The sequence below is a fragment of the Triticum urartu genome, chromosome 5 (genome assembly GCF_003073215.2).
Source record: "Triticum urartu cultivar G1812 chromosome 5, Tu2.1, whole genome shotgun sequence".
NCBI lineage: Eukaryota > Viridiplantae > Streptophyta > Magnoliopsida > Poales > Poaceae > Triticum > Triticum urartu.
In genome coordinates, this window is record NC_053026.1 from 23392316 (window position 1) to 23403738 (window position 11423).

An 11423-nucleotide genomic window follows, 5' to 3' on the forward strand; every position below is an offset into this window, starting at 1 on the left:
GTAATCAACACTACTACCAACCCACAGGTACCAATCCGAGGTTTGGATACAAAGATTGGATACAAGAGATGAACTAGGGTTTGAGATGAGATGGTGCTGGTGAAGATGTTGATGGAGATTGACCCCCTCCCGATGAGAGGATCGTTCGTGATGACGATGGTGATGATTTCCCCCTCCCAGAGGGAAGTTTCCCCGACAGAATAGCTCCGCCGGGGCCCTAGATTGGTTCCGCCAAGGTTACGCCTCGTGGCGGCGGAGTCCCGTCCTGAAAGCTTGCTTATGATTTTTTCCTCGATGAAAGACTCCATAGAGCAGAAGATGGGCATCGGAGGGCCACCAGGGGGCCCACGAGGCAGGGGTGGCGCCCCCACCCTCGTGGCCAGGGTGTGGCCCCCCTCTGGAACTTCTTGCGCTCAGTATTTTATATATATTCTGGAAATAGCTTCCGTGAAGTTTCAGGACTTTTGGAGCTGTGCAGAATAGGTCTCTAATATTTGCTCCTTTTCCAGCCCAGAATCCCAGCTGCCGGCATTCTCCCTCTTCATGTAAACCTTGTAAAATAAGAGAGAATAGGCATAAGTATTGTGACATAATGTGTAATAACAGCCTATAATGCAATACATATCGATATAAAAGCATGTTGCAAAATGGACATGTGGGCATCATGATCATTATATATATGTGTGTGTATATATATATATATGTATATATATATATGTATAGGACAACACTATTTTGATCCTGGGATTAGAATAATTATTTGGATCACGGCGCGCCCTATATATAGGCGTCTTCCTGAACTCCCGAACCGTGGGAAAGAAAAAGAAAAAAAACGCAGCGCCCCCACTGTCCCCGCCGCGCCCCCATCTCTTCCCATCCCGATCTCGACCATCCCACCTCCCCGCCACCAGGATCCAGCCAACGGCGAGTCGGCGACCGCCACCAACCCACCTCCCCGCCGTCGGGATCCAGCCACTCAGCGCGCCGGCGCCGCCCCGAACCCCGCAGGCACCCCGTGCGTCGTCGTCACCTCTCCGTCGCCGTCGCCATCCAGCGCACCGCCGCCACAACCACCGCCCCTCGAGAGCGCCGGCGCGCACGGATCCGGCCGGATCCCGACCGAAGGGGACAACCCCTGCACCTCCCGGTGACGCCCAGCCTCCTGCACCTCCCGGCGTCGGTCAAGCCTCTCCATCTCCCACTGATGCGCCGTCACCTCCACCTCCCACCGGCGCGCTGCCCCTCCCCATTTGTGCCGCCACCTCACACCCCCACCCCCCTGCCCCTCCTTCAGCTCCACCCGTCACCGCAGTCCAACGTCTCCAACTGCAGCAGTTCGCCGCTGCCGCATGAGGTAAGTTGGGTCTCAACTTCTGCTCATCCTTCTTAGCTGATGATGTTGACACTTGTGATTATGTTCAGCAACAGGAAAAGATAGAGTCCTTCTAACGCTACATCACAAGTTAGAGGCCATGTCGATGAACCATGCGGTTGCTAACAAGACATTTCCTTGGCTATTTACTCATGGGTATCGACGCCAAGCTGCTCTTCGCCATCCGCATCCCAGGGGTAGTGCCTACCTAAACCTAAAGCATCCATCTCTCTGACTTGCTGGTGGTACCTCGCGATTAACATCGAACTCTTCCTATCTAATTGCAGCACCGCTGACTTGCACCCGCAAAATCGGGAAGATCTTGGCAAGGTTGCGACTGACCCAGGTCCTCACCGGTGTCTTCCTCAAGGCCACCGAGGCAAACCTCAAGAGACTTGCTGTTGTTGGACCGTTTGTCACCTATGGGTAACTGACTGAATGGAAATATCTTCTCCATTGGTGTGGCTTGTTTCGCCAGTTTTGTACTAGTAGTTTACAGTGATTGAATGTTGTTAATTGGTGTCATGGTAGGTTCCCCAATTTGAAGAATATGAAGGAGCTTATTTACAAGGAGCCTTTCCCCCTTAGCAGCAATGATCTAATCGAGAAGGTATAATTTCTGTGACATCTTATGGAGAATGAGGCTCAGACATTTGATTAAAGTAAAGCTTTGGCATGACTACGGCAACCTAGTAATTGGCATAGGAAGTAATCAGCTAGGAGTGTCAGTGATCTGTGCATGTTAGCTTTCTTTAGCCAGTTCTACAATTGGTAAGAAACCTGAATACCTTCAGTGTTCAATTCTGGACCAATAATATGTTGTCGCCTTTTCCCTGTATCCTTGATGTTGCCAGGCATTTAACTATTTTGCCGTGTGAAAACAAATGATGTGGCTGCAGTGCTAGTACAACACCTTTCTTTTCATTTTTTCCTTGATTTTGTGTCTCCCCACTCCGCACAATGTTCCTCTTTCTCTGTATCAGATTGAACAAAAATGCATGTGTGCGCATACTCGAACTTCAGAGAACCTAAACTATCTTTTAATCGTTGTGGATGTTTCTTTGTGCAGAGGCAGGAGGAAGAAAAGACAACAATCAACACACACGTTCTGAAAAAAATGTTGTTTTCACTTCCTTACTACGGAAATGTGAGAGACTTATAAAAATGAGGAAGTTCAACCTTATCTTTGTGAAGGTTCAGTGAGTGTACCAGTAGCAGGAATTTGCAGACTGCAAAAAAAGAAAATCTTTCAAAAAAACAACACACCTTGGGTGGGGGACTGTTTGCTGCTGGAGCTCATATTTGTGTTTTTCGTGCAGTGTTTTCAGGTGCATCGGAAGGTGTTATGACAATCTCCGCTGTTTCTACACCGGACGCCGGTCCGCCACATCTCAACTAGCATCTACTACTACATGTTGTACTAGGCATGCTTGATTTCTTAAGCTCAAAAGTTTGATTTTGCCATGCTTTCCGTTTCGGGGCAAATGTGCTGTGCTGGGTAGCAAGGATTTGGGATCCGCTGCTTCTCGATGTGCGGCCTCATACCATTGAACTTGATTGCTCAGGCCTCTACGATACTATGATCTCTGTTTGCAATTTGCTTCTTGTAAATGCTATTGCGGATTCATATGGGGTTGTATTATTTCCAATTGTATTCTTCTGAGCTTGTGTTTTAACTGAAAAAAATGTGCGTGTGAACAAGAGAAAAAGAATATGTACAAAAGAAGTTCGTGTATCACTTCCCTGAGAGTTCTTGTATTACTCCCTAAAGAGTTCAAGCATTGCTATCCAGTTTGTGCACAAATAATTCTCTTTCCTGTATGTGTCTATGTTTTCGAAACTACAATGATCCAAAAAAATAGATGTAACCAATCTAAAAAGTTTTGTAATTGCTACTATTTATTGCGATGTCTAAAAGAGAATTGAGTTTTCGTTGAAATTCAAATAAATAAATATGAGCTGTTATATGTTAAAATAAATAATTGAAAAGGCCCCAAGGAGTCCAAATTTTAGAAAAGTAGCAGTTCGATGTTTATATAAAATTTAGACTGTTCTCATTATAAAAGAATGAATACAAGAAGTTCAAAAATAATAAAAAAGTTTGTATTTTAAAAATAGAGCAGTTCAAAAATCCTAAAAAGGATTTACGCCGTTTCTAAATTAAAAAACTCTAGAAGTACTAATTTAAATAACGGTCTGGTTCAATAGTTATTACAAAACTAGGATTTTTTTTGTTAATAAAAGGAATAAACCAAGAAGTCCAAATTACGAAAATATAGAAGTTCGATATTTATAAAAATATCATATTTTCCTTGTTACTAAAGAATAAAAATAAAGCAGTTTAAACTAAAATAAAGGAGTAGTTGGATGTATACAGAAAACTCAAATTCTTTCTGTTTCTCAGAAAAATAAAAGTAAGGAGTTCAATTTTTAGAAAATTGTATGATTCTAAAACCATATTTTTTTCTCCGAAGAATAACACAAGGAAGTTCAAATTGAAATAATAGAGAAGTACGAAGTTTATAGAAACTTCAGATTTTTTCCTCGTTACTAAAGAAATAAAATGAAGAATTTAAAATTAAAATAAAAGGAAGAACTAAATGAAGAAGTTCAAATTAAAAAAATGGAGGAGTTTAATGTATATGAAAACCTTAGTTTTTACTAATAATAATTTAAGAAGTTCAATTTTAAAAAACGAAGCAGTTTGACATTTATTACAAACTCAATTTTTTCCTGTTACTAACGAATAAACCAAGAAGTTCAATTTTACTAAATAATAAACGAAGAAGTTCAATTTTAATAAACAAAGTGGTTCAATCTTAATTACGAAACTGGAGTTTCCAAGTTACTATAGAAAAAACTAAAAAGTCCAAATTACAGAAAGAAAGCAGTTTGATATTTATTAAAATGTCATATTTTCCTTCTTAATAAAGAATAAAAATCAAGAAGTTCAAATTAAAAATAACGGAGTACTTCGACCTAGACGGAAAACCCAAATTATTTCCACTTCTACAAAAAATAAAAGTTAAAGTTCAATTAAATAAAGTTTGATGCTTTTTTGAAAACCATATTTTTCTCTAAGAATAAAACTAATAAGTTCAAATTAAAATAAAAGAGAAGTTCGGCGTTTGTAAAAAAAATTTGGATTTTTATAAACCGATAAAAAACCAAGAAGTTCGAATTAAATTAACATATCAATTCGAAAAAGTCTATAAAAAGACTGAATTTTCCCCGTTTCCAAAAAAATCTAGAAGTTCATATTAAAATAATGGAGCGGTTCAATGCTTACGAAAAACTCGGATTTTTAACTGATACTAAAGAATAATAAATAACGAAGTTCAAATAGGATTTCCCATTAAAAAATTAGAACTTCAAATGGAAAAAGAAAGTATTTCAAATAAACCATGAATTCCAAATTATAAAAATAGAGAAGTTCAATATTTATAAAAAACAGTTTTCTCTTCGTCACTAAAGAATAAAATTAAAGAAGTTCAAATTAAAATAAAAGGAGTACTTTGATGTTTACGGGAAACTCAAATTCTTTCCATCCCTAGTAAAAATAAATGTGTGAGGTTCAATTTAAAAAAATGTTTGATGCTTCTTTGAAAACATATTTTTTCTAAGAATAAGACTAAGAAGTTCAATTCAAAAAAATAGAGAAGTTCGAAGTATATAAAAAACTCACATTTGTTAAGAAATGAAAACAAGAAGTTCAAAAGTAAAATAACAAGAAGTTCAACTTTTAAAAATAGAGCGCTCCAAAATTTCATAAAAAGATTAAGAAATAAACCAGGAAGTCCATATTAAAAAGATGGAGAAGTACGATGATTATAGAAAACTCAGATTTTCCTCGTTATTAAACAATGGAAAGAAGATGTTCAAAAATAAATAACAAGAAGTTCAATAATTAAAAATAGAGCGCTTCAAAATTTCATAAAAAAGGATTAAGAAAATCAGATTAAAATTCATAAAAAAACTCATATATTTTCATGTATCCGAGAGAAGATCAGATTGATAACTGCCAGAAGTTCACGTACTACACGGTGTGCATTTTGTATTAAAAAGAATAAAAAAGCAAAGACTAAAAGTTTGTTGATATAAGTTCAAGTCCTCCGTCGGAGAAATTTTAAAAAATATTGTGAGAGTGGTTTATACAAAAGAAATACCATTTGTGTAAAACTTGACGAATGGATGAGAAAATTACAAATGAAAAATACGTCACAGAAGTTCAACGTAAAAACAACAGGAAGTTCACCTACTACACTGAATGAATATCAGATGAAAAACTTTTAAAATCGTCGCGAGTATGAAAAAAAATGATCAACATAGGAAAGTTGCGTGTTTATAGCAGCTTTCCATTGGTATATCACTTTCTCAATTCCGGCGAGTGGATGGAGAGCTACGAGCAGTGGATGGAGAGCTACGAGCAAAAAAACACGTGAAAAACAGAGTGAAGTTCAAGTAGACATGCCGAGAAGTTCAGGTTCTTCACGCGGTGCATTTTCGAAGAATCTGTTTTGCGATAAAGGCAGAATGAATGATCTCGCCATTTTCGAAATTACTTGAAAACGGTGAGGATTCAAACAAAACCATCAACATGAAAAAGTTTCGCATTTTCCGTAGCTTTTCAGCGGTATATTATTTGCCCCATTCCGATAAAGTTTGTCGAAATTACGGCAAAAATACATTTTAAACCATTTTCAAAACTAACATAAAACAGTAATGAATTAGGAGAAACTATATATACAAAAACGTTTCGCATTTCTTCAAGCTTTCTAACACCATATCATTTGCTGCATTTGGATGTACGGTTAAAAAATTAGCTCGAAAATATGAACTCGGTGGAACTTGTACCGTTTTCTAAATTAATTTTAAACCATTCAAAATTAGAAAAAACTTTTAACATAAAAAGTAGCATTTTCATAAGCTTTCCAACGCCATATTATTTGCCTCAATTGGATTAGCCGTTTAGAAATGGCATCGAAAACACGAACTCGGGTGTTCGGTTTGCGAAATTTTACGATTTTTTGAATTACTCTTTAACCGCAGGGAATTAGAGAAAACTTTCAACATGTGGAAGGAGCGGTTTTGCAGCAGCTTTCCAACGCCATATTATTTGCCTCATTCCGATAAGCGGTGTAAAAATGCGATCGAAAATACGATTCATGTTTTTTATATGAAAAAAAACGGTTTTCAAAACTGCTCTTAAACCGCTTACATTTTGCCAAAAATTTAACTTGGGTCATGATATTGATGTCCATAGCTATCCAACGGTATATCACAAGCCCCATTTGGACACCTTTTAGCTGAAGTTCAACCTAGTACTCGGGGAAGGTCAGGCGCGTTACTCGGGAAGTTCATGTTGTGATCAGAATATTATTCCGATCCCGTCTATTCTAATAATATTATCAGAATAGTTATTCTGATAACACTTCCACACTGCATGCTCAACGTGAGGGCACTGCAATTTCTTTAGCAAGAGCACTGCATTACAGAGACTAGTAAACTTCGTGTCGAAAAAAACTGCGCGTAGTGTTTTTTCGGTACTGTTTTTGCTCTAATTTTTTAACCGTTTATCGGAACGATGCGTGTAATATACCGTTGGAAAGCTACAGATTAGACACAACTTCGCGATGTTGAACACTTGTCAAGATTCCCCGCGGTGCGGCCCACAACGAGTGGCAGCGAGGGTTTTTCGCATTTTTTTTCTAAACCGCTCGTCGGAATGAGGCAAATCATACACCGTTGGATAGATATCGTCGAGGCGCATCTTTTCCATAACTATTGTTTTCTCTAATTCGTTACGATTTAAGAGCAGTTTCAAATTTACTAAATCGCGGAATTTTGTTTTTCAATTTTTTTTTAAAGTTTCGGTACAGTTTTCACACCAGTTTTTTTAACCGTTTGTCAAAACGATGCGTGTAATATACCGTTGAAAAGCTATGGACGAGGCGCAACTTTCATATGCTGAAATGTTTTTTAGATTCCTCGCGGTTTTAAGTTAATTTTAAAAATCATACGATGCATGATGAGTGACAGCGGCCGTTTTTCGCGAAATTTTTACAAATCGGTTGTCGAAATGATTCAAATGATATGCCGTTGGAAAGATATCGACGAGACGCAACTTTTTCATGTAGAACACTCTCTCTAATTCCTTACGGTTTAAGAGGTGTTTTAAATTTACTGAAATGCGGACACTTTGTTTTTTCGCGACACCCAAATCGACGTGGGTACTTCATCCGACTGAAAACCGCACTGCATCGGATGAAAAACCGCACTGCATCAGACGTGTTAGAGAACTGCATAGTTTATTTTATTCAAACGTAATTTGTTCAAGGACGAGAAACTAGAGTGCACTTCACATCTGGTGTAAATGAACCACAACACTACCAACAAGTGAACCGCATTACTTTTTTTCGCTTCCATAACAATTTTTTTTGCACTTACGGGATGAACAACATCAGACACCTGACCGCACTGCTTCAGTTAGAAAATTGCACTGCTTCAGTTAGAAAACCGCACTGCATCAAATGGTCAAGTGAATGGCATTACTTTTTTTGTCGTTTCTCTACCATTTTTCATTTAACACATCTTTGCACTGCATCAAATGGTTAGGTGAACGGCATTACCTTTTTTTGTCGTTTCTATACCATTTTTCATTTAACACGTCTTTGTACTTCATTTCCTTCTTTGTTTTTTCTGTTTTGGAGTTTTGGGTTTCCACATTGGCGAGCTGTACACGTGCGAGGAAGCGAACCACATGGTCGAGGGAAATGAGCCGCAAGACAATTCAAAATGAACTTCTTTGGTAAACAATTTTCAAACGAGTGCATATAAGTTTTATAGATAAAATCATTAACACGAAAAACACCATTTTTGCACTGCATGTCCACATGGTCGGAACTGCATGCCCATGTCTGAACATCACCATGTTTCGCTGCGATCAAATGAGTCCCTATAATCTTTATACAAAAAATCCACAAACACAAAAGCAGCATCTGCACTACATGTACAGATACTCCAAACTGCAATTTCTGGACACATTCAAATAAAGTCCCTGTAATGTTTATACATAAACTCCTCAAAACAAAATGCACCATTTTGCACTGCATGTTCACATGCTCCAAACTGCATGGTACATGCTCAAAAACAAAAGCCTTCTTTGTAGATACAAACACATTAACTAAACTAAACAGGGCGGCCAACTACTAAAATGCACACGCACTGGCACCAGTTGCAAAACAACGCATGATGTGGAACCGATGTTGAACTACACCATGCGAAATGCCGCACCGCGTGCCTGTAGAAACTGAGCTGCACGGGACAAGCTGACGAACTGTTGTCGAAACTGCGCGCCGACGGACTCCAAGAACCTTCTGTGCATAATTGAGTAAAACGCATGACCCGCGCATCCATACCGGAGCGACGCACGGCCGAAACCAAACTAGACGCCTGTCGTCCTCTCACGTGCCTGTGTACTGCACCGGCGACCCAACCGAGCTGCAATGAGAAGCAATCTGCACCGCTCGACATCAGGTGGGGAATAACAGTGAGCTGCAATGAGAAGCAACCTGCTCTGGTCGCTGGAAGGACCTGCACGCTCAGATGCCGGCGAGCTGCATGCTCTCAGGAGGTCGCCGTGGGCCGAGAGGAGTTCGTGGATGCATGGTTCGGGTAGGGGAGCACAGACACCTCACCGGGAAGAGGAATTGAGCCCACGACAGGAAACTTGGCTCATTTTTTCCAAAGTCAACTACAAAAACAAATTTTAGTGAGCTTCAGAAAAAAAATCCAAAGAACTGCAACAGTTAAAGGAGCTCGCGAACGCACATCTGAGGACCGGCCATGGAGGTGGAGGTGACGGGGGGAGGAGACACGACTCGGGGACCGCAGGTGGAGGCTCGCGGACGCACACGTGAGGGCTGTAGGTCATACCTCGTCGCCATGAGGTCTGCTTCCGAGCAGGCTGGAAGCATCTCAACTGCATCGGGCGTCGAGGTCAACTTTACAGCCTCAACTTGTGGACTGCATAGTTGTGGTCACCGCATGGACCAGAAGGGTCGGCGCACGAGCTCGGGAGGAGAGGGCCGTGGGGGGCTCACCGGATCTGGGGAGGAGAGGGCGACGGTGATCTCGGCGGGGAGAGGGGTGGTGCGGTCCCTAGTGGCAAAGACGGCGTAGATCCAAGGTGGAGGAGGGATGGGCGGTGGATCACGCGAGTAGGAGCTGGTTTGACAGGGACTCGGGGTGCCGGCTCCAAGGATCCGGTTGCGGCTCAGCTAATCGGGCGCACGCCCAACGAATCTGGGAAGAGGTGGAGCACCAGCGATCCCAGAGAGGTGGTGGCGCGCGCGGTGGGAGGTGGTGGCCTGGCGGCGCGTTGGGGGGGGGGGGGGGGGGGGGGGGGGGGGGGGGGGGGGGGGGGGGGGGGGGGGGGGTGGGGGGGGGGGGGGGGGGGCGGGGGGGGGGGGGGGGGGGGGGGGGGGGGGGGGGGGGGGGGGGGGGGGGGGAGAAAGTGACGGGGGTGGGGAAGAGAGGATGAGTGTGGTTTTGTTTTATTCCATCAATCAGCGCGGGTCGGGTTGGTTAGGGTGTTATCAGAATAAGCCAGGTGTTATTAGAATAAGGTCTTAAGGGGTGTTATTAGAATAGACCCACCATATATATATGTCATCATATGTTCTCTTATGCTAAAGTAACAATTCAATCACAATTTCAAGTATGAATCATAAACTTCATTGAGAACCAACAAACTCTAATCTCAGTCATTGAGGCAATTGCAATTTATCATAACATAGGAAAGAGTCAATATAAGAGCTTTTCAGCAAGTCCACATACTCAACCATCTTTTAGTCTTTCACAATTGCTAACACTCACGCAATACTTATGGGTATGGAGTTTTAATCGGACACAGAGAAAGATAGGGGCTTATAGTTTTGCCTCCCAACGTTTTACCTCAAGGGTAATGTCAACAATAATAGTTCATGAAGACTCACATCCAATTAGCTATATATATCAGGATCTTTCCAACATATTGCGCTTGCCAAAGGATAAAATGTAAAAAGGAAAGGTGAAGATCACCATGACTCTTATATAAGGTAGAAGATAAAATAAAAAGATAGGCCCTTCGCAGAGGGAAGCAAAGGTTGTCATGCGCTTTTATGGTTGGATGCACAAAATCTTAATACGAAAGAACGTCACTTTATATTGCCACTTGTGATATGGACCTTTATTATGCAGTCCGTTACTTTTATTTCTTCCACATCACAAGATCGTATCAAGCTTATTTTCTCCCACACTAATAAGTCATACATATTTAGAGAGCAAATTTTTATTGCTTGCACCGATGACAACTTACTTGAAGGATCTTACTCAATCCATAGGTAGATATGGTGGACTCTCATGGCAAAAACGGGTTTAGGGATATTTGGAAGCACAAGTAGTATCTCTACTTGGTGCAAAGAAATTGGCTAGCAAGAGAGGGGGAGGCAAGCTCAACATGTTGGATGATCCATGACAATATAATTTATCTCATATGAAAGAAAACATAACCCATTACATTGTCTTCCTTGTCCAACGTCAACTCTTTAACATATCATACTTTAATGAGTGCTCACAATCATAAAAGATGTCCAAGATAGTATATTTATATGTGAGCCTCTCTTTATTTATTACTTCTTATTAATTGCAACGATGACCAAAACTATGTTTGTCAACTCTCAACAACTTTTATTCATCACACTCTTATATGTGAAGTCATTACTCTCCATAAGATCCATGTGATCTCTTTTTTTTTCTTTTTATTCTTTCTTTTTTTATTCCCTCAAGGTCATAGCCAAATAGTCAAGCCCTTGACTCAACACTAATCTTTATTATATATAGCTCACAGACTTGATTACATAGAAGGATCATAAAGCAAAACTCACAACTAGATCATACTAAAACTTTATTCTACTAGATCAAGATATTATCAAAAGGATCGAACCAAGAAAAATGGTAAAGATAAAAGTGATGGTGATATGATACCGGGGCACTCCCCCAAGCTTGGCAG

The 11423-nt window shown here is 40.7% G+C and overlaps 1 pseudogene; it reads left to right on the top strand.

The window, feature by feature from the left end:
* The first annotated feature begins 1204 nt into the window (after positions 1-1204).
* Positions 1205-2982, top strand: LOC125506671 (annotated as a pseudogene).
* The last annotated feature ends 8441 nt before the right edge of the window (positions 2983-11423 follow it).